The sequence below is a fragment of the Hirundo rustica genome, chromosome 6 (genome assembly GCF_015227805.2).
Source record: "Hirundo rustica isolate bHirRus1 chromosome 6, bHirRus1.pri.v3, whole genome shotgun sequence".
Taxonomy (NCBI): Eukaryota; Metazoa; Chordata; class Aves; order Passeriformes; family Hirundinidae; genus Hirundo; species Hirundo rustica.
In genome coordinates, this window is record NC_053455.1 from 56,439,835 (window position 1) to 56,446,538 (window position 6,704).

Below are 6,704 nucleotides of genomic sequence, written 5' to 3' on the forward strand. Positions count from 1 at the left end.
TTTAAATGTGAGCTTGGCTTTTCATCTTGGGAATCTAAACAAAACCCAGCATTTTTATGCTTTAGGAGCATTTGTGGTCTAGAGCTGTACTTGGTCTCTAGAATAAGTTATTTGCAAACCCAAATACTGGAAGTTGAAATCCAAACATTTTCCTTGGTTTTTCTTTGCTCCTTATGCTTTCCTCTGAAAGTGCTAAATAGATTCAGACGTTTCTCAGGCTGCAGCCCAGTCTTTGTTGAAAGCTTTGAGGGATTTAACACACTTTTCAACAGACCAGCCTCCAGCTTTTGGTATGTAAATAAGCTGCTACTTAGCTCTTGTGTTTTATAGTTTTGATATAACAATTAAGGAAAAATTACATAATCACCCCCTGAATAAATGCCCTTTCTAGGAACTGGGAAAGTCAGAGAAGTTAAATTCTGAGCCAGTAGGCAATTTGTGCTAAACCCTGAATCATAAAGCCACTGTAGGAGTTGGGGTCCCTCCTTGTTCCCTGATCAAAGGAAGAATAGTCAGAAGTTAAATGTAATTAAAAGAGTATTTGTTCCTTGTTATTTCAGGATTACTTTGAGAAGCAAAATATAAGTACTATGGCTGATAACATTAAATACTGAATTATTTGAGTAATAACTCTCCCAAAATAATTTCCCTAAAATTTTTCTCAAAAAGTGACATAACATTTTAGTAGTCAATCCAGGATTGACCTGGATTTATTAAAATTTGTTTAAATACCTCACATCTATCTACTTTATGGAGATATTAATGGAAAATATAGTAGACTTAGGAAGACTTGACTGCCTTTTCTTGGATTGGACTAAACCCCTTGTTCTGCCATTTTCTGATTGATGTACTGTAGAACATAAATCCTCAATAACTAGAAGTGATTATCAGGTAGAAGATTTGCTATCCATAAGAAATTACATTATTCATATGACAGAATTAATCATTACTAGGTACTATGACAATACAGCAGTGAAGGTCACTGTGAAGATGCTTTTAACAGTTCTGTGAGGAAAAATTATAGAGGTGCATGAGCTAAATATATAATTTAATATTAAAAAAAAAAAAAAGAAGAAAAGCTACATTTTTACCTTTATTCGTTTCCTGACAGTCGGTCACATTCTGTGGTTCAGTCTGGCAATAGATTTATCTGAAAAAAACGACAGAATTTCGCGTTTTCCCAGTGCAGGATGCCATTCTGCAGCTTGAGCCATGTGGTCCTTGGCTCTATGAACTGGGCTCTGCTTTTCTTAGGATCAAAGAATCCTAATCCACCATGTCAAAAACTTTAGGCAGTGGCTACTCTGGGAATGGAGTCAGGTTGCATTTATGCCTGGATATTTCGGGCCAATGCATGACAGCAACAACAAAAAATGAAGAGGAGAAATGATGTATCAAGAAAATATAACTTAATGGGACAAGCTGATGAAACATAGTATTTTATAGGGAGAATGATTGAGTTATGTTTATGGTGTAGGTGTATATATACAACATTGTTGACTTTATTTCAAATACACAAGATACTTCAAGTCTATCAGGTTTTTTTTTTACTTTAAAAGTGGTGGGTTTTTGTTGGTGGTTTTTTTTGTTTGTTTGGTTGTTTGGTTGTTTTTTGTTTTTTTTTTTTTTTGTGATCCTTGGTTGGTATTTGGGGTACCTGGGTCCATGATCTAGGTTTCTATTTAAGGTACCTATGCATAAAGCAGGGAGAGTATATACTGTGAGAAAAAAACTGGAAATCAATGCAGCCTACTCAACACTACAGCATGTATTAATTTATTGGTCTGGGTTTCACTGGAACCCAGGTAGTTTATTATACCATTATCCAGTTACACTCCTGTGCTTCTGATTTTCACTTTAAACATTAATCTCGTTTCTAAAAATTGCTGTGAAATTCTAGATTTGAGGAACTGACGCAGAACAGACACTGCCATTGCTTTCCTTGTCAAGCAAAGCACATAAAAATCTGGAATGAACTCTGTAGAGCTCTGCGCAATTACCAGTGCCACCGACTGTCTCTTGCATTAAGGCAACCTTTGAGTGAGAACATGAAATGAGGGTTTAAAAGAAAAAGCTCATTATTGCTTCTGGTATAATTTTCATCAGCTCCAGTAGAAGTTAACAGTGGGGTTTGAAGCTGGAGTGAACTTGTCTGAAGACTCATCTGTATTCTGAAAGTTGAATAACTGTTGCCTTTTCCTGATTGTTCCTGCATTGCCTACCTATGGCTGAAAGCAGAAATGCTGGAATGCTCTGCAAGGAGTTACTGCTGTGGATGATGTGGTCCTGAACAAAACCTGGGATTGTTCAAAAGCAAATCCACACAAGTGGTGTGCTTAATTTTACAGGCTCCAGGGTGAGGTGGGCTAGAGAATTGCACTTTATTGCATCTCACTTCTCTCCCTTGGCATCCCTCCATAATGTTGTGTATCTGCTTATTACATTTTATGTTCAGAATCTGAATGAGCCAAATAATGCTCTTCTCCAGCATCTCCCTCTGAGCACAGACACCTGAAAAACCGTGCCGCAAACACCACTTCAGTGAGCGCATTTCTGTGATGGACAAATCAGTGTGCAGGTAGTCTTTGTTCTCCCTCTCATGATAAACAGAATCAGACCGAAGTAAAAACACCATGGTGACAATCTGTCAGTTGAGTGTTGTTTGCCTTTGAGTTAAATGTTCATGCATGTAGCTCATACTCATGGTTGAAATCAGTGATTATTGTCAAAGTATTTTTGATGAGCAGAAAAACATAAATTATGTTGCTCTTAGAACATCACAAACCTACAAATTCTGACATTGAGAACAAATGCAATTAAAAGTAACAATAGAAGTGCAAAACCAAAAATTAGTACTGTTATAACAGCTCATTTATTTGAAATTATGTCCACAGTCTTTTGTGGAAATACTGTATTCTGAGACAAATATATAATAAAATTGTTACAAAGTATTTCTAAACATTGTAAATTGGCTTCTTCATAGTATCTCATCTTGCTGTTGAAAGAACTGAAACTCAGAGAAGTCTAAGTGACTTGTTCGTGCTTAAACTGATATATTGAAAAAAAATTAATATTGTGTCATTAGGGGCTCAAAATTCTTTTCTATAACCTAAGACTTGTATAGGAATTATGGACTGTCACTTGGCAAAATTAATAATTTAGGCAATATTGAACCCTTTCATCTGGAAAGACCAAAGATTAGGTTGAAAGTTTATTCTGGTTCCTAGAAATTAAAGCACTGCCTCAAACAAATCCTGTGTTTCTCATGCTAAGCACAAGCTGCATTAGAGTGAAAGACAGCCCCACTTTGCCCATGACCTGGCTTGCCCCAGCACTGCTTTGAGCTGCAGAAATAAATTTGGGGTTGCCCAAAAAGAGATCACAGTGATGACTGAAACTTGTTGTATCTTATTAAGAGATTCTTTGGAATGAGGTGAATTCTGGAACTGAAACACAATTTCAGAATGGTGTTTTATGAACCCTATTTTCTCCTTGGTGTGTGTGCTTGTGTGTGTGACAAGTGATCACATTTTATAAAGTGACTATTTCACCCAGTCACTGAGGGTCCAAAGCTCAGTGGAAGCTGGGGGAAGTTAGCATCAAGGTTTGATCACTGCTCTAAATATTGCTACTTCTAGCATCTTCCAGCTTTGCCTGGAAATAAGGTGTTGGAGGATTTCTGAAAAAAAAACCAAGCCAAAACAAAAAGGGTCACAAAGCAAAATGCACGGATCTTGCAAAAGTGTTTTGTGAATCACATCCTTATTCACAAAGGTGAATATATTCTTCCATTTTAAAACCAATTTGCATTAGAGGAAAAAAACCTTAGTGGAGACCATTTTTGACCACATTCGTGATCTTTTGCAAAACTGATGTGTATTAAAGATTTACAGGAGTTTAAAAAATACCAACACCCCCTCAAACAAATCCTGTGGTAGCCATCAAGAGATGCTGCTTTTAATTCCCCCTCCTCAGACTGGTTTGCTTTAACTATTATATATTCCTGTCTAAGCACCATCCAGCTAGGGGGCTGTTGCCATATGCACTTAACAGCATCAAAGGGAAATATATTCTGATGAAATGGAGATATTCCTGGTGTCTAGTAACTGCGCAAAGCATGTGGCATATATATTCCAAGTGGAGACAAGTGCCAGCCTTTTTGATTAGGAGCTTTCCTGCATTAATTCCTTCTGGAATTGCACTGTTTTAAGAATCTGTTGTGATATTAAGGTTGTTTATTATTCTGTGTTGTTTCTCATAACTAGACATCTCTAAGCATCTGGTGGGTGGGTGGCATTGACTGAGGATTTTGAGACTCTGTGTGATTCTGGCACCAAAGTTACCCTGTGGATTTAGCACCATTTTTGTATAGGAGCCTGAAGTGACAGAACACATAAATAATGCACAAAGCTCTACATTACAACAGAAGGATACAAAATTATGCCTCCTGTTAGTATACATTGGTCTTCTATTTAAAAAAAAAAAAAAAAAAAAGGAGAAGGAGCCATCTGAAAAAGTGTAATTGTGACATTAGAGACTGACTCAGAGATGCATGTGCATTTCTGTTTAGCTATAACCTAATGTAAACCTACCAACGGGTGTAATTAGATATTTTTATTTAAAAATCTGGTGATACCAGGTAGATTTTTAAAAGAATAGGTAAGATCCCTCTTAATCTGATGACAATATTTCCTTTTGGACTGGAGATGTTTGGGTTTCAGTTTTCTCTGGTTAATCAGTAACTGCTGATGAACTTATCAGGCCATTTAAAAATATCTAGACAATTTTCTCTTGCAGGAGCCATGGTCATCACAACTCTAACTTTGACTAATACTTTCCAAACCCTGCCACCTCTGGCTGAAGTGGTGGACAGCTCTGAGCTCGAGTGTTTTCCAGGTCCCCTTAGCTAGGCATGACGGAGGCTTAAAACACTGAGGAAATCCCTTTTTTAGCATCACTAAGCACAACACTTTTATTCTGTAGTTTAATATAAATCGTTTGATTAGTTTCTTGCACATACTTTTGGAATGAGCATATATGATCCTTTCCAAAACTCTGTTGCCTCACTGTTTCTACAACATTCAGTGTTGTTTTCTGCCTTCACTAAACATTCAGTGTGCACTTCAAGTTCTCTTTGCAACAAGACTAATGTTTTAAGAACTAACTTATGTAATGGAGCATTTCCCTGCCATTACAACCCAAAATATAGCTTCCCCTCATTTGGCAGAACATATGTTCTGGGGGAGGGACAATGGCAAAGACCTAAAGAAATCTAAACATCTAAACAAGAAGTGAATCAAAGCAGCACAATTCATTAGTGGAAAACCACTTGGGGCACCAGTTAGTCTAATTCTCTACTGCTGTAGACAATTATAATCGCAGAGGAAGGTTTCCCTGGCAGCATTTCAGGGGAAGGCTTATATTTTCATTATGAGGGAGTACTCCTGAAAAATACCCTTAATTAGGTCAGGACTGACTGAGGTTTCTTTAACACAAGTTACAAGTGTCTTTTTATTTTTACTGTTGTCAATCTGTTTATTGCAATCCATTACATGAAAATCAGAAGAAAGCTGATAATATTCAAAGAGTGATGATTTGGACACTGGTCTCTCAATCCACCGTCTCCACTGAGTCATAGCCATTTTTTGACCTTTAATTTTCACCTTTTCTGAAATACATTATTTTCCTTTGCACTGGGGACAGTCAGTAGTATAAGATGTTGTGATATCTTTCGTAGCTCAAAAATATGCAATTCTGCAAGAGCTGAATCATCAGAACATTTTAAAGAGTGAAGATGGAATTTTTACTGGGCTTATTTTACTACCTAAGCATTTTATGTCTCCACAAACCCAGGCTCCTAAGCACACTTCCTTAAAATGTGCCAAGGTGTGTTTGGTTTGGTGTGGATGCTAACCTCTTGTCAGGCATGGTTTACCTTCCTTCCGTTTCCAGGGAAGCTTTCTGATCAAGCACAAAAACATATGAAAAAGCCTTAAAATCAGTCTTTAAGTTACAGAAATGGAATGAGGTGCTTCATATTCATATGAGGATGGTTTGGCCACAGTCTTGGGATCATTTCTGGTTGCTCCACATCCCAGAATGGGACATGCTCCAGCTAGAGATCTGGCACTCCTTCTTCATAGTTTTCTGATTATTGTGTGTTATTAATCTGTTCGTTCTCTGAGGGGCTCTGAGACCACAATGACCTAAAAATTATCACAAAGTTATCAAACTTCGATGCACATGCCTCCTCTTTTCTGAGACTCTTTTACCTTCACATGTCTAATCACTGAAGCTGGATCTTGTAACAACCTTGTTTTCCTTTATTTCATATCTGACTCACCCAAAAGACCACCAGAAACACCCAGATACTGCAAATGAGTCCTGGAACTAAATATTCAGGGCTGCTACATTTTTTATTTGTTTTACTTACCTTGCCATTGATTCCTCCAGTCTACACTTAATATTTTTTGGCTTTGACAGTCATTTTGTAGATCAGTTATAATATGTTTCATCAAGTTCTTGTTCCCTGTTTGCCATCTTCACATGAGACTTTGAGAACTACACAGTGATAAGTATTAAAATAAAAAATGTATTTCCCTAACTCATAAGGGTTTCTAATTTTTTCCAGAGTGATGTTTTTGGCTTTTGAATTTTCAAATGTTTAATGTGTACCTGCAGTGGTATCACCTTTTATTATTTAG